Below are 22,575 nucleotides of genomic sequence, written 5' to 3'. Positions count from 1 at the left end.
CTCCAAAGCTCTCGGCCTGAACAACTGGAAGAATAGAGTTTCCATCAACTAAAATGGGGAGCCGCAAGGGGAGCAGTTGAGGGAAGAAGGAAGAAAACTCAGGGGTTCTGTTTTGGATCTCTTACATTTGGATATTCAACAAACATTGGAGTAAGATGCTGGAGGGGCAATTGGATATATGAGTCTGATGTTTAAAGGAGGGGTCCAGATTACAGAAATGTAGGTATTTCAATATATAGTTGTCATGTGAAGCAACAAGACTGGTGCCCTCAACTATAGCCAATGTTGAGGAGTGATAGGGTCAAAAGCTTGATTGGAGAGGCTTCAAGAGAGAATGAGAAGAGAGGGATGATAATAACGCAGTGCAGCTAGGTAGAGGGGGCATTCATATACATACTTTACAGGTGAGGAAATCCAGGCTCAGAGAGTGAGTGTAACTTGCCAAAAGACACACAACTGGTAAGAAACAGAATCAGGTTACAATCCAAGTTGCCACAATGAGTGTTTCACCCACTTCTCCAGCCCAAGTGCCGTCTCTGCTGTCCCTTCCCTCCTATGCCCCTCTTGGGTTTTATTCTTTGGCAAAGGAGATATGGGGGGTAAGGGGAAAGAAAAACTACAATTGATACTCAAACGAGATAATATATGTAAGGACCGTTGAAAACTGTAAAGCCATATAGATGAAGGGAAGTATTACTATTAAGTTTGGGAAGGTTTATTTATAACATTATCCCTTCCTGTGATGGCTAATCATTTTAATTTTCCTCAGAATTGACCTTTAAAATGAGGAAAATTGGACTTAGGTTAGACAAACTAATGCCCTAATTAAAACATGGTCAAGAAGACTTCAGGGATCTTCTGGCAAAGAGACTGGGGAAGACACCCATCTCTCTGGTTGACTTTCCCTGAAAGCAAAGTAAGTCATGAAATAGATTGTGAAAGAGTACTGTTCATTTTGCCATGAAATAGATTGTGGAAGAAATATTGATCATTCAATGAGGAGCTATCAAAAATGGTTTTCCTTGGAGGCAACTCTGATTTTTTATAATGTGATCTGGATGGGGACACTACCCATCCAGCCAAGGAGCATTTGTGGAGGAAATCATGAAAGCTTCAAGAAAAATCTATCTGCCCCATGAGTAAAAGAATGCCCTAATTTGAGGTCATGTGTGAGAGAAAGAAAATAGCATTAACCCAAAATGAAAGTCTCTGAGTCAGAGAAACCTGTGTTTCCACTTTCCTCTAGAATTCTCAGCCAGCCAGAAAGGGAAATAGCATGATCCCATCTAAGGACTTTGTATTGAGAAACTAGGTCAATCATCGTCTAGCTAAGAGCCTTCTATTGAAGTAAATGAAGGCTGTTTAGGAGATTCAGACAGATGTGTTTATGAGTGATTATCTAAATGTGACCCCTAGTGTCCAGCTTGTGTGGCACTCACAGGGGAAAATCTAGGTGATTTGATGGACTGGAAACCACGGAGTCATCGAATGCTCGAGCTGGAAAGAATTAGAGAGCATCTAATCCAGTTTTCTAGCTTTGCAAATGACTGGTTACTAGGTTTCTATCACTAGGCAAGTGATTAAGTGACCTGCCTAAGGTGAGACAGTGGCAGAGCTGGAATGGAACCAGGTCTCCTAAGCCCCAGTTTAGTCATTTCCTGTCCATTTGAGAATGTTTTCCATAAAATGCCACTGTCTTTATGTAGTTTGATATAGGACTTACTTACAGAAGAACATGGAAATTAAGTGTTGATTTCACATCGGCTAATATGAAGAGGGTATTGACATCATTTATATGATGTGAAGCAGTGCTCGTTAGTAACTGAATCTTAAATTGTTCGTGTTAAGAATTGCTAGAAAGATTGAAAACTCTTTCCATATTTTCCACATTGCATATCACACATTTAAGTGGCAGATTATGCCACTTCTTCTCAGCCCAAGGTTCCTAGTGATCTTCAAAAGAACGAAATTATATGATGGAACTAGAACATTCAGTCAGGGTAGAAACCTGCTGGACTGTCTCCCAAGGTTCCTAGCTATGGCCATTTGCGTAGGTAGCTATTATTTTCCATCCATGGTTCCAGTAGTAACAGAGGACATTGTGTCCTCATGCATACTGGTTCTCCTAACCCAAATGCTCCTCACTACCATCCTGTGAGTATTTAGGCCACTCACTCTCTAATTTCTTCCAATAGTTTGCTGCACATTCCATTGTCCTCAAGCTCCATCCCCTTCTGGATCCCCTCAGTCTGTAGAATGACCTTGCCCCCCAACTTTACTGAAAAAAATCAAGGCAATTCAACATGATCTAACAAAGCTTCCCTTTTCTTCACTCTACAATGTCTCTTTATCTTTTGTCTTTTCCAAAGAAGAAATATTCCTTTTCTTTTCAATGGTTAGTCTTTTTGTCCTTGTGAACCCTTCCTGGGACGTTGCTTCATCGGTTATCAACATTCTCTTCTTCAGTTTCATTTTATCTTCTCTTTATGACTCCTCCCTTAGCTAGAAAAATGCCCACAAAACTTTAAAAAAAAACTTTAAACTCGAACTTAAAAAAAAACTTTAAACTTAAACTTTAAAAAAAAGAATCTGTTGACTAATTCCTCTCAAGTTAAATCCATTTCCACCCTCCCTTTTACTTCCAAATTTGCTGAATGATCTAATTTGCCACCTTCTTTACTCCTTGCAATTTCAGTTTTAATCAAAGAGTCTCCCAGAATTCTTTTCCTAGAAAATTAAAATAATCAAAATTTGATCATTTGACCCAATGACCTATTCTTAGTTTTCAGACTTTCTTGATCTTTCCATGGGGTTTTGTCCATTCCGAAAATATTTACTAAAGATCTACTTTTGCAAGGCTCTGAACTAAGCCCTGTGGGGAATAAAGATGAGAAATGCCCTGCCAAGAGCTTAAAAACTAGTGGGAGAAACAGAGAAATACACCCAGTGAGTGCTTTTTCCTTACAGCAATTTGGTTATATAAGTCAGTGATATTTTTCACATTATTTGTGTGTGTGTGTTTAATCACCCAAGTTAGAGTATAAGTTTCTTGAGAAAAAGAACCTTCGTCTTCTGTCCCCAGTGTGCCCTGCATAGAGCCTTGGCCTTGGTAAATGTTTGTGGTAATCAGCCTCTGAGATGGCCCCAGTGGTTCTTGCCTCCTAGTTTTCATGCCCTTATGTGGTCTCGTCAAATATTGAATAGGTCTAGTTTATGCAACCAATAAGATTTTGAGGAAATGATGGTCTGTGACTTCTGAAGCCAAGTTACAAAAAAATTTACACTGTTGTCTTGTAACTGAGAAAACTATGCAGCTACATATACAGTATACCTTTTATGGAAAAATAAATATGACTCGGGGGTAGAACCAAGAACTCAGAGCATGGAGCCAAGCACAATTAAGACTCATGCTGGGAAAGAGTAACACTGACTAGTGAGGCCTCCTGTGAACAGCCCATGAAGAACTGAGGCAGGCCTCTGGCCCACAGCCATGTGAATGCACCATCTTAGAAGTGACTTCTTCAGCCCCAGTCAAACCTTTAGATGACTGCAGCCCTGCCAAGATCTTGACTGCAACTAAATGGCCAAGCTAAATTGCTCCTTGATTCCTGACCCACAGACACTGTGTGAGATAATAGATGCTTTTTGTTTGTTTGTTTTAAACCACTAAGTTTTAGGGGGTAATTTTTTATGCAGCAATAGATTACTAATACAGTGTTTAATAAATATTTGTCCAGGAAATAAATCATATCTCAAGAAGGAACGTAACCACATCCCAAGTGTGCTCAGTAACTAAACTAAACAAAACAAAAAAACCTTGAAAACATATACTCCTAGGCCCCTGGCAGGGAGAAAAGTTGACTCTCAATCATAATATACCCTCTTTATGGACCCATAATACAAAAAGAAAGCAAGGAAAGATGTTGTGATTCACTTCACTGTTGACCAATGTAGAATGTATATTGTTGTCTTCTTCCTTGAATATGCAAGGAATGTCCAAAATGTATGTGGACTGGCAAGAAAAACAGGCCATGTGACCCAGGAGATAATAAAGGAGTTAAGGCTCTTCACTCACTGATTCTCTCTCCTTCCCTCTCTTTTAGGCCTGAATCTTTGTTATCACTGCTTCATTTTCCAGGATTACAAGAAAAAACCAAAGTATTGTAGGTAAAAGCAGTACAGCCAAGAAACCCCATCTTATGTTTATACATTTAGAAGCATCCTTTGGAGCAGGAAAAGTTTAAATTCTAAATCCCAAGATAGCTAACACAGATGCACTATTCCAAGGAGCCAGCAAGGAAAATACAGTCCTGCTTCTCAAACACATCCCCTGGAATTGGTGACAAGTTATCTTCAGAGAAAAGAATTGTCACCAGATTAAGAGAGTAAAGGACCCGATGAGAAGCACGCTTGCATTGCATTCACAGGGCTGGCTTTCAGTTCTCCAAAAAAATTCATGTCATTGCCTAAAAATTACTAATGGAAAATGGCACGCAGACAGATACAATACTGTTGTTGTTTTTGGTTGTGGTTTTGCTTCTACTAAACCCCACAGCACTGCGGAGAAATTATCCTCTGAACCGAAAAGTCCTCAAGTTAAGCTTGTATTTGACTTCCAACAATAAACACCGTGCTGAAAATGGCTTCAGCAGATAGAGCTTTTCCCTCCAGTGACCAGGCAGTGAGGAGCAGGCAACCTAGGCTGCTTCTGACTTCCTGTTCATGTTCCAAGCAGGAGGAAGGGAGAAAGACAAGAGCGAAAAGGCAGAATGGGCATCCAGTCTCATCTGTCCGTTTTAAAAGCTTTCCTAGAAGTTCTACCCAGCAACTCCCACGCCCATCTCATTGAGGAAAACTGGATCACATGACCACTACTCCCGGTGAACGAGTCTAAGAGGTGAATATTTTCATCTTCTTGCTTCTCCATTAGAGGAAAGCAGGGAGAAAGGAGTTGTGTGTACCGGTGGGGCCAGTTCACAATGTCTGCCACACTAGGGCTACAGGAGATCTTGGGTAATTCTGCAAATCTGTTTTTCTGCCTCACATAAGATTATTTCCCAAATATAATGCTCTTCATTAGAGTATGTGGTGAATACTATAATACAGAAAACGATCTCTTGCCCCTCACCCCTTCACAGCAGAACAAAACAGCACGACTTTCCTTTTAGAAAGCAGATGCCTTGGGAGCTACTTCACCTGGGGCCAAACCCATCATCTCAGCAGCAGAGGTGATTATTTTTCTTAATTACTATTGCTTTGCATCTTGTTATGTGAGCTGTCAGCGTCTTAATTTAGCTGATGACTTTCCACAATCATTTTAGATTTATTTGGTGCCTAATTTACTTAACATAGCTTTTGCTGTGAAAGTTAATCAGAGGCCCAAAAACTCTTAATAAGCTCAATATTTTACAGTGAACACTACCCTGAGGACTGCTTTATGAAAATGATGACAAGGCACAGGGTCTGTAGCTTTCAGAATCAATAAGTCACTGACTAATGAATTAGAAAGGTCTTGAACTTCTACTTCAGTACAGGCTTCATGTACCAGATGCACAAATGAGCATTAGTAAATGGAGCTGGTTCTTAGTAGAAAATTTCCATTAATCCAACACCGAGTGTAGAAGAATCTCTGTAGTCTTATAAATAGACTTAAGAACATTTATCGTGATTAATTTATTAATTAAAATGATACTGGTTTTGCCACTATTTCTTCAGGCATTTCTCTTGAGATGAAACTGTTTTGTTCTTCTGTTTCTACCAGTCCTGACTTTTGATATCAATGGAAATCAATCAGCTTAGCAAAAAAGCAAGCAAACAAAAAACAACAACCAAAAAAACACCCTTTTGAGGTATCTCTCTCCATATACCACTTAGGGGTGAGTTCAAAATTCAGGGACCCGTTCTGTGTGTTTTACAATCCAAGACTGAAAATACAAATGAAGAGGAACACAGAGCAATCATAAAACAGGCACACCACTTGAAAATGCAGCTAGCTGCCCCACCGACTGGAGCACCTCGTGTGTGCCTGTTACCTTCGCTTCCAAATATCTAAATAGTGCCCTGCAAACAAGTAGACACTTGGGGAACATCTGTGGAATAAATAAATGCTTTTGACAGTGATGGAGAGTAAAAGTGGAGAAAGGAGGAGAACAGGCAGAAAACCCTCATAGGGGAGGCAGTCAGTATGTGCTTGTGAGGAAGGTGGGATGTTTCATTTCTCTCCCTGGGATTAAAAGGAGCAGGAGAGAAAGATTGTCTTCAGAGCTGGTGGGAAGACAAATCCAAGATTCTAGGTTCTAATTCAAAAGCACAGAGGATCTAGTAGGATCTGAAAAACAGACACAGGAGCCCAGGGAAGAAGAGAGAGAGGCTGGGGAGTTGGAAGGAGTTGGGAGGAGTCGAGAGAGGTGCACTGCTTCTGGACTCTCAGCCTCAGTTCCCTCACCCCCAAATTAGGAACAAGAAGAGGACTAGCTCTGCCTATTTCAAAGGCGTTGTAAGGATGCAGTGAAATGGTAAATGTGAAAGTGTTTTCAAAACTTCCAAACATTCTGTTAATATGATAGGTCCTTTCAAATCTAATGTTGGCCCTGGAACAAGTGAGCAGGTGGTTCTGCTCACCATAATGGTAAACTAGGCACGGAGGCAAGTCACGAAGGGGTTGTGGCCCTGGGATAAAAATGGTCAGGGTGCTTGAAAGCTTTGCCAGGAGAGTCTCAGATTGCCTCTGTTTCTTAGAAATATTTTTTACTCTGAATGTTTTTATCACCAGCAAGTCCTTATGAGGAATAAGGAGCCTGAGACTCCAGAATTTAAGGGGCTTTTTTTTTTTTGTTGATCATTTTTTTGTTTCTTGTTGCACACACAACTGGTTAACAGCAGAGCCAGGAAGAGAGCTTATTCCTCTTGGCTCCTAGTCCAAAACTCTGCCCATCCTGGAAAACCCTCCAGCATGATTTAAACCTATTAGCACTTTGTTTCAAGCCCATACAAGCTAATGAGCAAGAACTAGGAAAGATTATATCATTCCCTTGGGCTTCTGATATCTTACCTTAGAGCAATTTGCACAAGGAAAGTCATAGACTACAGGTTTTCTCTAAATTGATTCCCTTTTTGCAAAGCCAAGTCCATCTGTTCTCCTGGGAGGAAAACAGGGGTACCTGTGCTGTAGCCTCCCTGTGGAGTTCTGCACGGGGGGTTCACAAGATGAGAGCATCACAATAGGCCAGCCTGCCTGGGCTTCGTAGTGGAAGAGCTAGACTTGTATTTGATTGCGGAGGTCCCATCTGTTTGAGAGATCATCAGCTTTAAGCTAGATTTCTTTATTTTGAAGCCAGGCAACACATGGATTTAGGTGGTTATGCTAAAGCTATGTGTTGTTTTTCTTCCTTCCCTTGCCCGCTTGACCTGATGTTGACTCTGTCTGATTTATGTCCCTCTAAGGAGTGAAAGCAATGGCCCATTTTTGGATTTCTATTACAGAAACTATTTTCCTTCCTACTGAAAAGAGAACAGAATGAATATTCAATAAAATAAGTACTCTTGTGAAGTTAACTAATGAAGGTGTGTTATCTGATAGAGGTGACTTCCTTCCCTCTTCATAATATAAATAACTAGTGTTACCAAGGCAAATTTGTATTATAAACTTTTTATCAGGGACTTTCACATACGTAATTTATGTGCATATACAGTAATGCATTGCATAACAACGTTTCAGTCAACAATGGACTGCGCATATGACGGTGGGCCCATAAGATTATAATACCGTAATTTTATTGTATCTTTTCTGTTAAGATACACAAGTACTTACAAGTACTTACGCAATTGCCTACAGTATTCAGTACAGTAACATGCCGTACAGGCGTAGCCCAGAAGCAACAGGCTATACCATATGGCCTAGCTGTGTAGTAGGTTATACCATCTAGGTTTATGTTCACACAATAACAAAGCCACCTAACGTTTCTCAGAATATATCCCTGTCGTTAAGCCAATGCTTGACTGTACATATTTGTGAACTTTTATAAACCTTGGAAAAGCAGCCTAAACACACACTTCATATTGCTTCTATAGACTATACCACACAATGAAGCACTTAATTATGCAATATTTTTTCACGTTAATTTGGAAAGTCTTTAAAAGTTGAAGATTACATCTACTAAACTTCTTTATGTCCTCCACAAGACCTAACACAATCCTAAGCACATAGAAGGTGTTTAAAAATATTTTTAATTGGTTGATTTTGAGAAATAATATGTTAATCCTTGGGTATTGACAAGGAGGGTCTGGTTGATGAAGAGCTATAAATACCATGTCAATGATGACAACACCTGCAACCTAGGAAGTGGTTTTGATGGTCTAGTGGAGGACAAAGGTAGAAGGGGAAAGAAGTGGAGAGATGATGCTAGCAGGGAGATCTTTTGGAAGCTGTTAGAATGGTCTGAGTGGGAAAATGTCTAAATAATGGCAGTTACAGGGGACATGCAGAAGATGACACAGATGCAAGAAATACATACTGAATACTATCAGTGGGATCCCATTGGAGTGAGGGAAAAGGGAATCTGCAATGATTCCCAGGTTTCAGGTTTGGACAGTTGTGTCATTATCCAAAACAGGAAGCACAGCATGATGAAGAAGTTGGAGATAGGAAGAAATAAAGAGTTTCATATTGGACATTGTCAATTTTGGGACCAGCAGGAAACCTAGATTAAAATGTTTAGTTAGAGGGTTGGCAATGTGTGGGCCAGTCTCCAAGAGAGGAGGGAAGTTTGGGCTAGGGATTTAGACTTGGAGGTTGTCAGAGCATGGATACTAGTGGCAGGTGTGGGTGTCAGTGAGAACACCAAAGGACAGCATAGAGAAGGATGTTAGGATTTAAGGCAGTCCCATGACAGAACTAGAGAAACAGCTATAGAGGGAAAGGAGGGAAACCGGGGTGATTCCCTGAGGGCTTGTGGAGGCAAGAGCACAAGACTGGTGACTGCAGTCAACAGAACAAAAGGTATAAGGTCTCAAAGGATGAAAAAGCTGAAAAGGGGGAATTCTCAAAGTGGGCAATTGATAGTCAGGTCTTAGAAAAAACTAATGTCAGATGCATGACCGTGCCCAAGATGTGCTCATGTGGGACACTTGAAGCTGAATTGTGAAACTTCAGCTCTGCACCATGCCCCTTTGCTAGAGCCTCACAATCCCTCCTCTTTTTTTCTTTTCTCTTTTTACGTACACCTTCCCCTCCCCGTAATCTCACAGTTCACCCAGAGTATAGCCTGCTCTCGCATGTAATCTCTCTATCAATTCCAAACATACATTCTGTTGTTTGGTTTGAAATTGGGCTAGTGGGGCAGGACTTGGTGGAGAGAAAATTAGGGTATTTGGCCAAAATACAAAGCTGGGTCTCTGTAGACAGCAGATGCTATAAGGTGCAGCTATAGGCTGCGTTGACCCAGCCTTTTGGTAAATGCTCAAATGTGGTGCCATTTGCTGATGATAATTGATGTTTGAGTGACTGTGAAGAAGATTAAAAGAACATACTTTACTGGAGCAAAGCAATTTTACTCTTCACAGTCAAGGTATAGAGGGCAGGCAGGGTGATGGTCCCAGGGGATTTGCACAGGTCAGTCAGATCATGCATAGGGATGAACACTTGACAATGTGTGCTATGAAGAAAAGGTGATTAGTCTGGAAAAGAGAGGTAGTAGTGGCCACAAAAAAATCTTAACAGTGCTGCAGTTTAAAAATAATAGTAACGGACATTGATTGAACCTGCATCAGACACTGTGTTCTACAGAAGCTTTACCTGTATTGTCTCATCTAACACCTGCAACACCCGTAAGAGATAAAATAACAACTAACACATGTATCACTTACTAAGTGCTTACAGCTACCCGATGAGTTAGTGCTATAATGTTTTGAAGATAAGGAAACAAAGGCACAGAGAGGTTAAGGAAGCCCATTCTAAATCAAGCTAGTACACAGTGGAGCCTGAAGTGGAGCCAAGGCAGCTGGAAGTCAGAGTCCAGCTCTTAAGCACAATGCTTATCATAGGCATTCTACAGATGAGGAAAACAAGGCACCAAAAAAATAAGCCTCTGAGCCACAGCGACACAGCTAGTAATGATGAGAAGGAATTTGAAGCATTGGAAAGCAGTGAGCAATTAGGAGGCAGATTATGGTACATCTTAAAAAGCCTTGCCTAGGCCGGGCGTGGTGGTGGCTCACGCCTGTAATCCCAGCACTTTAGGAGGCCAAGGTGGCCCTTACGAGGTCAGGAGTTCAAGACCAGCCTGGCCAAGATGGTGAAACCCTGTCTCTACTAAAAATACAAAAATTAGCCAGGCATGGTGGCAGGCACCTGTAATTCCAGCTACTCGGGAGGCTGAGAGAGAATTGCTTGAACCCAGGAGGCAGAAGTTGCAGTGAGCCGAGATTGCACCACTGTACTCCAGCCTGGGTGACAGAGCAAGACTCCGTTTCTAAATAAATAAATAAATAAATATTTTAAAAGGCTTGCCTAAATACCAAAGCTACATAATAGTGAGATGGGCTGTCCAGTGGGGTTCTGAGTCCTCTATGCCCAGATAAAGCAAGGAAATGAGATGGTATCCTTAACTGACATCACACGTTATCATTTCTGAGGTGCTTTATGGGGAGACACTCTTTTTTGGCTTTGCATCTGATGACCTTGCTGGTTCTTCCCAGTCTACTCTGGTCAAGAACTTCAAACTGAAAACAGACCCGTTGTTTTGGCATGCCCTCTACTAACTGCTGTCATTGGCACTTGAGTTGGTTTTTGCAAAGGTCCTAGATAATTCTTTCCTACTGAGCAGCATTTGCTGAACCATTACATTATATTTCTGTACCTGTGTTCCTCATTCATTCATGTGATTATTCAACGAATGTTTACTGAGTATCAGAAATGCCAGGCGCTGTTAAGGATGCAGCCTTAACACCTTAATCTAGGTGTTAAGGATGCAGAGAGAAGAAGCCATAGTCCCTGCCACAGAGGCTGTTGGTGCCCCACTTATATCCCCCTATCCTGAAGGTCCCCAGCACACAAGTTTTTGCAGGCCACAGGCATCCAGCCTCTCTCTGCCTGAGGGTTTTTCTGTCCATGCTTGGCCCATGGACAGGAGTGTCCCTCAGTCCACAGGGGGAGGAGCTGTTGGGTAAATGTCCCAGCTTCCCTGCCCTTCAATGAGACGATGTGCAGTGTGCTCCAGACTGTCCAAGGCTCCCCAGGAAAGCTAAGCCCCAGTTTTGGAACTCACAGCAGGAATATCATTAACGCTCCCTTTATTGGCTCTTCTCCATTCCCTTCCTCATTTCCTCACTCCCTCACTGTAATTCTTGAGATCATTTTCTAAACAAACTACTTGCACCCAAATCCTTGTCTCAAGCTCAACTTTTGGGGGAACCTGCCCGCAGGGACTTACAGTCTAGTGGCTAGGACATATGAAACCTTGGATTCATTCAAACAAACTACACTGAGAAAATGAGAGGCACCCGCCTTAGGAGGGAGAAACACATCACATAGCCATCCCTTCCAGTGTCTTTCAGTCAGATGCTAACATGGAACAAAGACACCCAGGGGTGCCTGCAGAGCACAGTCAGGCGAGAGTACTGGTGCTGAGAAGTGATGCATTGGCACATGGGGATGGAGGTTCTCGGTGTTCTACAGGCAACATCATCCATCACTCGTACAGAAGGGAGCGCAAAGTACAGGAGAAAAAGAGAGACCATGTTCAGGTGCCCTGTAAAGATTTTATTTAGCCACCAATTCCTTGTCTTCAATGGGGAGCACATACTCTGAACTCAGCAGGATGCTTTGCCCTTGGATCCCTTCTGCAGCATCTTGGATTATTGGCTACTAGCCTGGTTGGGGTAAACTTTAAAAATCTGTAGTTCATGCTTGCAAAAGAGCAGCATCAGGGGAAAGGGGTATGAGCATCTGACAGGCAGCCTAAATCCCTTGGAACACAGATTTAAACAAAGTAGGATCACAGGCACAATGTTCTCTGGGGCCATCCACCTACCATCCCCTTGTCAGACATGGTTTGTGTCATGAGAACACAGTGTGAGTTTTAGGGTCTGTTCCTCACTGGATTTTAAGATGAAGCATGTTTTGCAAACCACTGGAAATGCTTCTAGAACAGAGCTTCCATCCTAAGCTAATTTGCATGAGGGCTTTTATTGTTATTAGGAGAAGGTTTTGCCCTCTGCTGTCTGGTGAAATGAAAGCAGACATAAAAAGTGTGCGCCCCGGGCTAGGCCCCAGGTATCGGTCATTTCAGCTTTGTGGGGAGGACTTCAGGAAAAGGTAGAAGGAGCGATGGTGCTCAAGCACTCTGTGACTCGTGGGGGCCCCAAGCAGCCCCACTTGATTTGGGGCCCATGTGTGAGCAGAGTGACAGGGTTCATGAGGGATGGTGCTCTCCTTTTCCACCTGTAGCACAGCAAGGTACTGAGGTTGGAGGAGATGCAGGGGTCTGCAGGCTTGGGGGTCCATGGGAGAGGAAGCCAGCAGCCATGCCCTCTTGGTGGCTCACTGAATGTGTTCCAGCAGCCAGGCCCCCTCATTTAACAGACAGCACAGACAATGAGGAAGGGTCTGCGAGGAAGACCATGAGAAGATGCTGGGTGTTCCAATACAATACTCTCAGGATCCCACAAGTAATTGACAGATATTTTTGATTGGGACAGAGAAAGAATTTTGCTTCCTTTACAAGGAGGTGGGAGTGAGGAAGCAGGATTCAAGGAATCAGTGAAATCTTCAAAGCTAATGTGACATATGGGAAAATGGGAGTTAAAAATGCAATTTAAAAAAAGGTCAGGAAAACTGGGCAAAACATTTGTTCTGGAGAGGCAGGCACAGTCAAGTTCTGCTTGCCAGGCTCTGGGAAACTATAGGCAGGTACAGGTGGTCTTCAAGGATCTCAAGCTAAAAATCAGATCCTGTCCTGGTAGAATGTGCCACCTCTGGCCTTAGGCAATGAACTTCCAGCCAGTGAATCTAATGGTCTCCAAAGGCCAGATGTTCAAAATTTGTTTTTAAATAGGCCCAGCTCATTTTCATGGTTTTAACTGTTATCATGAACTTGTTTCAATTTTGCACCTTGATCCTTAGCCAGATTCTGTGCCTAGGTGCAAAAACAAGTCACACATCTAGGATCTTTGCGGCTCTGAATAAGGATTGCCAGATTTAGTAGATCTAATACGGGACCTCCAGATACATTTAAGTTCAGATAAGCAATAAATACTTTTTAGTATAAAAATTTTTATGTAATATTTGGGACACATTTATAACAAAAACTATTCATTATTTTTCTAAAATGTAAATTTATCCGGGCGCCCTATATTTTATCTGACAACCTTACCCTGAATAGACCTTTCCTAAGAAAGCAGAGCAACAAAACATTTAGCACAAAAGGGAAGTTCTATGACCGTTTTTTCTACTGAGTCAAACTGAAATAACTGACAGATTGATTTGTCTTTCTTAACATGTATTCCTTTTTTTACTTCCCAAATGACTGAAGTGTTAAAATAAAAAGCACAAACAATAAAACCATTAAAATGGAAATTTAAAAATCAAATGAAATAGGAATGAATGGTGGCATTTGAATTCCAGAAGCCTAGGCTGATACGGTTTGGGTGACCTTGACATTTGCTTCTGAACTCTCTGACACTCTGAAGCCAAAGTAAAACATTATCTGACACAAGAAAGCAGGCAATGAAAATGTTTCTTTCTGGTCCTTATTCTGAGAGTACTTTAGTGTGTGATTCACTATACCAGAGCAGCACATTAGCCAATGTGGTACAAAGGGAGGGCAGGATCCGGAGCGCAGATACCCGTGGCACTGGGCCTGAGCCCCACCTACACCATCGCTTCGCCTTTCTCACCTCATTTCCTCATCTGCAATGTGACTTGTAATGTAATGAACACGTTACAAATTTAAAATGCCATTACCAGCACTGGGACTGAGAGTATCAGCACCAGCAAATAATAATAATGTGTTCTCTGATCATTGTATTGAAGACACATAAACATTCTTTAAATGTCTGTTATTACATTAACCCCTGATTTTAAAAGACTGGGACACAATATTAAAATGTGATTCAGTGACAACCTTTCTTGCAAGGCAGGTCATAAACCCGTTAGTCATCCTAGATGACCACATGCCTCTTTGGACTTTGCGGGTGAAAAGCAGTTCAGGGCTTGTTGTGGGGGCTGTCACAGAGCACAGGTATACCAATAAGTCTTTTCTTTACAACTGCTAATAATCTCCTCAGAGCGTGAAGCCTGAGAATAAATTATCTTGACCTAAAAGCAAGCCGAAACCAGATGAAAGTATCCCTTCACACCCACGGCAGGGCTACAGGCAGTACTTATCTCAAGGAAATGGCAATGGTTGGTCTGAGTAGCAGGAGAAGGAAAGATATGTGTCTGTGGATATCACCGGATTTGCAGACAGGCTAAGGAATGCAAGTGCTTAGTCATGGAGAAATGGCTGCCAGAGAGCTGATGGAATATCAGTGTGACTGTTGCTAGGTTTCTTATCTGTCAGCCACGATTGTATGGTTCTCTTTCAAAGGGGAGGGTCAGAGGGTGCCCACCCTGCTCACAGAATCCCTGGAGAAAATATGCTTCATCTTAGAAATAACAATCTGAAAAAATGATAATGACAGTGATGATAAAACAGCTAGCATTAGATATGATGCTGTTTTATATGCCTGCCCTCATTAAATCCCTGTGAGAAGGTTCTATTATTACTCTCATTTTGCTATGAGAAAATAGATTTGAAAGTAATCCTCTCTTCCAGTGAGTAGGGGGATAAAGACCCCTGGGACTCAGGTGTATTAGTCTGTTCTCATGCTGCTATGAAGAAATACCTGAGACTGGGAAATTTATAAAGAAAACAGGTTTAATTGACTCACAGTTCCACATGACTGGGGAAGCCTCAGGAAACTTACAATCATGGTGGAAGGCACCTTTTCACAAGGTGGCAGGAGAGAGAATGAGTGGCAGTAGGGGAAATGCCAGATGCTCATAAAACCATCAGATGTCATGAGAACTCACTCACTTTCATGAGAACAGCATGGGGGAAACCACCCCCATGATTCAGTTGCCTCCCACGGTGTCCCTCTCATGATATGTGGGGATTACGGGGATTACAATTCAAGATGAGATTTGGGTGGGGACACAGACAAACCATATCATCAGAAAAGAAGATTGTTCAAATTTCTGTTCTTATTTGCAAGGCTGGTTTATTTTAACTGATAAAGGTGCAAGATCTGAGGGCCAATTATTCACAAACTTAAATAACTATTAAGTATCTACTGTTAGAATAGCATTGAGCTCATCAACACCAGGAATGCAAGGATGGCTGCCACCCACACATATTTACAATCTAGTTCAGTCTACAAATAAAATGAGGTAGAATATAAATAGAAAAGTACCTGCAGAATCTGGGGTCACACTACATCCTTTCTGATAAATGGTCTTTGAGTAGGTGGATTTGCCTATCAAAGGCAGCTAGAGGTGTGTGATAGGGGACCTTGCTCCTGATACTTCACACAAGAGAGGGAGGCTCTAGAGGCCAAGACCAACCCTCAGGACATCAGATATTTGGCCTGGCTGAGAGGTCATTCTGCTGGCTCCTTCGAAGGCATTCCTTGGTTCTTCTAGAAGCATGGAGGCCTTCAAACTTTGGGGTTCCCAGTTACATCATCCATTGGAGACATTGGCTCCCCTTATTTCCACGAAAATAATTAGCATCAACTCTTGGACAGAGAACAGAGGAGGAGGTGTGAGGGTGGAGGCTGTGACTCACTCTCTGGCCAGGAAGCTCTGCTAACTCACTCTAAATTGACAGCCCTGGTCAGTAAGGGTGAGGATGGCTGACTGCAGACGGGGGTGGTATGTCTGTCCTTAGGAAGGCTGTTCCTTAGTTGGAGGTCACAGCCAGGGACCACCACTGAAAGCGTCAGCTCTAAAGAGCAGAGAAGAAGGCCCCCAACAAGGCTCCCGAGCCCAGGTGCCAGATCCAGAGTCAGGGCAATCTGAGGCTTTCTCGGCAGGTATCCCTCCAGTTCTTGTGGTTTTCAGATCCAGTGTCCTGCACAATGGAGATTTCCTCCTTTGCTTTGTGTTCTTCTTGCATTTTTAAACAGCAGTTTCTCAGAACAGATGCTCTCTTCTCTCCTTCCCTGTGCCCCTTCTGCACAAACAGCAGATTGCCTGCTTCTGTCATCTTTATAGAGGGAAGGAGAGAAACATGCTAATCATGTTCTTTTTCGCTTCCTCCTGCCTGCAATTAGCTATGCGAGCCAAGGGCTCTCTCTCCTCTCTTACTCTCTTCCCTGAAGAACAAACACTCCAAGCAGATTTTCCTGGGCACTTTCCACTAAGCCTGCTTCCCTTAACAGACACCTTGGGTTTTGGCTGTTGTCATTTTGGATATTTACTTCCTTTGACCTCCTAAGAGCCAGGATGTCATGCAGTCACATAACTTCTTGATTTCTAGTTCCCCTGTATATGAAAGACCCAAGAGCATATTGAAATGTATGGAGGCCACCAGCATCAAAATTATTCTCATGCCTCCTTCTCCCAGGGCTGCTGCATCACACAACCACAGGGGCATTAGTCACACAGGACTGTGTGTCTATCTGATAGTCGTGCAACACTATGCACAGATGTCATGTAAAACAAGCACAATGCCAAGCCATAAAATAAGTTTGTTTTATGACAAAGCACAAGTCATAAAACTTGTGATGAAATGCAACAAAATTCTGTGGCATTTTTTTCTCATGACTGTGTTAATGATAGTTTTGAAATATCAAACATAAGTTCTCTTCCAATGCTTTTTTGTTTGGTGCAATACACTCCTGAGTAGCCCACCCATCCGAGTAATCCAGCACTGTGCAAACCCACTAGAAGGCTCCTTGCAGCTCCCTATTTTGTAGATGAACCATGCAGCAGACAGCTAGAATGGGCCCATTTAATCCTGAGAAGGAAAAGACTAGGACATTGAGACTTGCCCAAGCATGAGTCATCATAGAACAGTATCTGAAAGAATTTGAAATCAAACAGGCTGGATTCAAACACTTTCCAGACCTTGAGGAGTGGTTCAATGATGCCATGCATAATGATAATGGGGATTCTCTGCCTCTTATAGGTTCTTAATTTATATTGTTTATATATATTCAGACCTATATTTCAGGCTGCTCTGAAGAACAGTGGGCTTGCAGGACTCCTCCTTCCTAGCAAGGTAGAAAGGTAGGGTTACGGCAGGGATCCGTGTCACGGTGGAGAGGCAGCAGTTGGAGTCTAAGCAGGAAAATAGAAATTATGCAAGTACAAAAGTAGAGAATATTTAATGCAGGAAATAGATTACACAGATATTTCAGTTTGTGTTCCCCAGGAGATCCAGAGACAAGGATTCGAGTGCGAGTATTTTTGCAGAGAGGTGATGCAAAACTTTATAAATGTGCATACATATATATTGCATATTTTATTTTTTTCTTGGAGACCTGGTTGTTAAGCCTTTACCAGCACACATTTGGTGAAATGCATTAATTTAAAGATGATTCTTTCCTACAGGTTATACCATATCAGGACCCTGAAGATGTCATCTGATCCAGCTACCTTTACCATTAGGAAAGTATTGTCTATAGTCTGAGTTATATTGCAACATTTCTTTCCATTCAATTCATCACATGTTTAATGATCATTTACTGTGTGTTAGAAAGGTGTCATTAAATCACAGAGTCTTAGAGCTTTAAGAAATATTTGAGACAGTTTAAACTTCTCGTTTTCTTAATTGAGATAAAAGTCATATAACATAAAATTCACCATTTATCCATTTTAAAGTGTATTAATACAATTAAGCAGTTTTTAGTCTATTCATAGTGTTGTCAACCATCGCTACCACCTAGCAGCTCCAGAACATTTTATCATGCCCAAAAGAAACCCTGGGCCCATGAAGCAGGCACTCCCCATTCTTCCTCCCCCACAGCCCCTGTCAAATAATAATCTACTTTTTGCTATGAATTTGCCTGTTCTAACATTTCATATACATGGAATCCTACAAGATGTGGCCTTTTGTGTCTGATTTCTTTCACTTCATTTTCAAGGTTTTCAAGGTTTGCCCATTTTGTAACATGTGTTAGTATGTCTCCCTTTTCATGGATGAATACTATTCCATTGTATGGATATACCACTTTTAAAAATTCTTTCATCAGTTGATGAACATTGGGTCGTTTCCACTTTTTTGTCTATCATGAATAGTGTTGCCATGAACGTTCATGTGTAAGCTTTTGTTTTAACATCTAGTTCCCTTGGGTGTGGAATTGCTGGATTATGTGATCATTCTGTTTAACTTTTGAGAAACTACCAGACTGTTTCTACGGAGGCTGCACCATTTTACATTCCCTCTAGCAATGTCTGAGGAAAACACTTCACTTTTAAAAGGAGGATTCTAAGGCCCAGGAAGGTTCAGTGACTTGCACAAAGCTGTGACAGAACTGGGACCAAAATCCAATCTCCTGGCTTCCACTCTGCTCATTTGCTAGCCCATGGCCCCACTCAAAGGACAATGCAAGATGTTCTTTCTGTTGTACAACTTAAGGCAGGAAAATAGTTACTGCAGGAAAAAAAAAAAAAAAAAAAATGTTCTTTTTTTTTGGCCGGGCGCGGTGGCTCAAGCCTGTAATCCTAGCACTTTGGGAGGCCGAGACGGGTGGATCACGAGGTCAGGAGATCGAGACCATCCTGGCTAACATGGTGAAACCCCGTCTCTACTAAAAAATACAAAAAACTAGCCGGGCGCGGTGGCGGGCGCCTGTAGTCCCAGCTACTCGGGAGGCTGAGGCAGGAGAATGGCGTAAACCCGGGAGGCGGAGCTTGCAGTGAGCTGAGATCGGCCACTGCACTCCAGCCTGGGCGACAGAGCGAGACTCCGTCTCAAAAAAAAAAAAAAAAAAAAAAAAAAAAAAAAAAAAAAAAAAAAAAAATGTAATATTGGTGAAAACAAAAGGGATGAATTTTCCAATACTGTGAGTTCACCAGAAAATTCCATTAATCAGAACCCACCTCCTATCCCCCACTCAACCCCCATCCATATTGACCCAACTTCACAAATGTCTGTTTACTGAAGCAAATCCTTCCAGTAACACACTGGCCTTAGTATAAACAGTCAAACAATAAGATCACTGTTTAGGCCATTTTAAAGGCACTTTTCTTTTTTTCTTTTTTTTTTTTCCACATATATACTGGACTTTATCAAAATTTCATTGTTCTATACATAACTCCCAGTATTTTTTAGCAGAATCAATTTATTTTCTAATAAAGCAAGATTGTTAATATACATAAAGCTGATATGTAAAATTTTACCTGCATTTCAGATAGAAGCCAAAGCAAAACATGAGGAATAAAAACATTCATCTATATATTCAGAATCACACACAAGTTACCTTTACAGTTCAATTTACTATATAGAAATCATTGGGTTTTGTATTTTCAGTTAACTTTTGAACTGAGATTACAATATTATAACAAAAAACCTTACATTAATTATGAACTTTTTAGCATACCAAATTGAAATACATAGGTTCAAATTTCAGATTTATAGCAAACAGTCTTCAAGGACAATACAGACATTTCTTAAAAGTTTTCTAAGAGACAAGCATGGACTCTTTTCCCTTCCTCTTCTTCCTAGCTCTGCTTCAGGCCTCTGTCATTCTTTATGCAGGCTTTTAGGATCGCAGCTTCTCTGGCCTCCCTGGTTCCTGTTTTTCTCACTGCCCATCCCTCATTCCTCTGTCTCCAGCCAACTATCCAAACAAAGATCTTGTAACATCATCCCCCTGCTGCAAATAACATTAGTGATTTCTAAGAGTTCAAACTCTTTAGTGGAGCACTTCAGGCCCTTCCCAACTTAGGCTTTAGCTACCTTTGCAGTGTATATCTGCATCCCCTCACTCGTTTTGTGCTGAAACCAGACTAAAGGAACTGCACATCTCTCAACATGTGCAGCACCTTCATGCTTTCCATTTTTTTTTTTTCAAATTATATTTCATTCAAAAAGCAATACTTAAAGCTTTCTATGTGCCATTCTGAGGATTCAAATCAACATATTTCCTGTCTTCAAAAAACAGACTTACATCCACCATTGCAGATAAACCACCCACTAAGCAAATAATAGAAAATAGAACCTGATCTATGAAATAATAGATATACAAAGTGCAGAATAGACCAAAGTAGGAGATGATTAACTTTCTTTAGGAGTCATTCATGAAAGGCCTCACCGAGGATGTAATGCTAGAGCAGAGCTTTGAAGGATGAGGAGAAGTTCACCAAGTGAACGTGGAAGAAAAGCAGTCCAGGCAGAAGGAACAGCTGCTGAAAAGGTCAGGTGCCCAAACCAGAAAAGCATGTGAGGGAATTGATGGGCAGTTCTGGAGAACCAGAGCAGAAGGAGACAGGCTAGAGAACGGCAGGAGATAGCCCTAGAAAGGTCTATGTGTGCTAGATGCAAAAGGCTTGTGCGCCAGCTAAGGAGTCTGCACTTTGCCCTGTAAGCAATTGAAAGTTTTAAGCAGAGGACGGATTGGTTTTTATCTAGATAATTCAGGGAACAGTGAAGAGAGGACATTTGAGGAACCCCAAAGAGCAGGGGCAAAGAGACTCTCACCACAGTTCAGGCCTGACCGAAGGCCATAGGGAGATAACAGTGAAGCAGGGAAACCTTCTGTCCCTTCTTCACCTGGAAAACTATGACCTTCCAGAGTTCCTGTCACCCCCGGTGAAGGCAACCACTGTCTCTTCTGTTATCTAACGCTTGGTACAAACAGCTACCATAGCATGCCCCTCGTGGAAGGAGTTTTCTTTAACACATTCCCAGCCTTCATTGCGGCTTTGGGAAGGCAGAGGCCGGGATGCTTTATATCTCCAGCAGTCAGTACCCTGGTGCTTTCTAAAGCACTTCTCAAACATGGATTCAAATGCAGACTTTGGTTCAGTAGGTTTGGGATAGAGGCAAGATTCTGTATTTCTAACAAGCATTCACATGCATGCCACAGACAACTCTTTGGGTAGCAAGCACAGAGTCAACAAAAACTTGTTTGTTGAGAGCTGTGCCTCTCTCCAGTCAAAGACTTGTTGACTGTACAAGAACTGCTCCTGGGATGCAAGCTTACATAGCACACCCCCGTCTGCTTCCTGATCCTCACAAAAGGACTCCACATCACGTGGCATTGGGTCCTCGGTTATGGGGAGAGACATTCTGGGGAAAATTCTCCTTAATGAGGCCTCTTATCTTTAATGGAAATGCACACAATTGTTGAGTAAGAATGGCGAGTGAGTCCATATCCTTCCGATGGACGCTGAGTAACCGAGCAAAGAGCCAATCAGCTTTTCACATATTAACAAATGTCCTTGGTAGGCAGAAGGCCCTTGAATAATTGATAAACGGGAATGTTCAATGTTTGCTGCAGTTCTGGCCAACGCTGCTCATTATAGAAGATGATTCACTCAGTTCTATGGAACAAATTGTTCCAAGGTCTAACTCCACTTCCCTTGCTTTTTTTTTTTTGTTAATAAAAAAGCATGCACCTGTGGAATTCATATGCATGCAATTGTGTCCAGAATAGAAATGAAAGAATTAATTTGTGTCCCACAGCCCATAATAGAGCAACCCCAGAGGCCCCTGCCAAGGGGCTTAGCTTTGCAAATGACGCTTTTCCTGGAGAGGAGGAAAGATGTAGATATATCAAGTCTCTGCTGGCTGCGAAGATTGCAAAAGCAGCATGAATTGCAATGAGACCATCTTCCCAATAATGCTTATTATTGCTAGGTTTGGCAAAGGGACAATTGGTATTCAAATTGTATGCCTATATTTTAGACTGTGCATCTGGGAGCTAATTTAGTGTGTCCAGTTCCTGTTAGCCATGTGTCTCTAAAGTACTTAGGGCTGCCTTATGAATTGGGTCCAGAGAATGGTTTAGTTTTGCTCTCAAATCCTGATTGTTTAACAAGTACATGTCAAGCTGCTATGGCTTGGCTATATCCCTTCTCTGTCCCCCAAGTTTGGAAATTTTTGTTTCATTGCCCCAAATTATTGCTGGATGAAAAAATGTTCATTTGTTTTGTAAAATCGAGTAAAACCAGTAATTTCACTAAACACATTCCTGTAGTGGGTTGCACTTGGGCAGATTCAGCCCTGATGAAACCCTTCATGAGAGGACTCTTCTTCATACTTTAAGAATGAGAGACTGGGTGCGGTGGCTCACGCCTGTAATCACAGCACTTTGGGAGGCCAAGGTGGGTGGATCACCTGAGTTCAGGAGTTCGAGACCAGCCTGATCAACATGGAGAAACCCTGTCTCTCCTAAAAATACAAAACTAGCTGGGCATGGTGGCACATGCCTGTAATCCCAGCTATTCAGGAGGCTGAGGCAGGAGAATCACTTGAACCCGGGAGGCAGAGGTTGCAGTGAGCTGAGATCGGGCCATTGCACTCCAGCGTGGGCAACAAGAGCAAAACTCCATCTCAAAAAAAAAAAAAAGAATGAGAGACAGTTGGT

General features: G+C 41.9%; 1 long non-coding RNA gene across 1 annotated transcript; it reads left to right on the top strand.

The window, feature by feature from the left end:
* The first annotated feature begins 4,666 nt into the window (after positions 1-4,666).
* LOC119628312 (uncharacterized) lies at positions 4,667-18,043 on the top strand. Its single transcript, XR_005244585.2, has 2 exons — positions 4,667-4,897; positions 17,594-18,043. It is a non-coding gene; the product is annotated as an uncharacterized lncRNA (long non-coding RNA).
* Positions 18,044-22,575: the final 4,532 nt, after the last annotated feature.

The sequence above is a fragment of the Chlorocebus sabaeus genome, chromosome 4 (assembly GCF_047675955.1).
Source record: "Chlorocebus sabaeus isolate Y175 chromosome 4, mChlSab1.0.hap1, whole genome shotgun sequence".
Lineage (NCBI taxonomy): Eukaryota > Metazoa > Chordata > Mammalia > Primates > Cercopithecidae > Chlorocebus > Chlorocebus sabaeus.
Note: the sequence above shows the minus strand (reverse complement) of the source record. Positions and strands in the feature narration are given on the sequence as shown.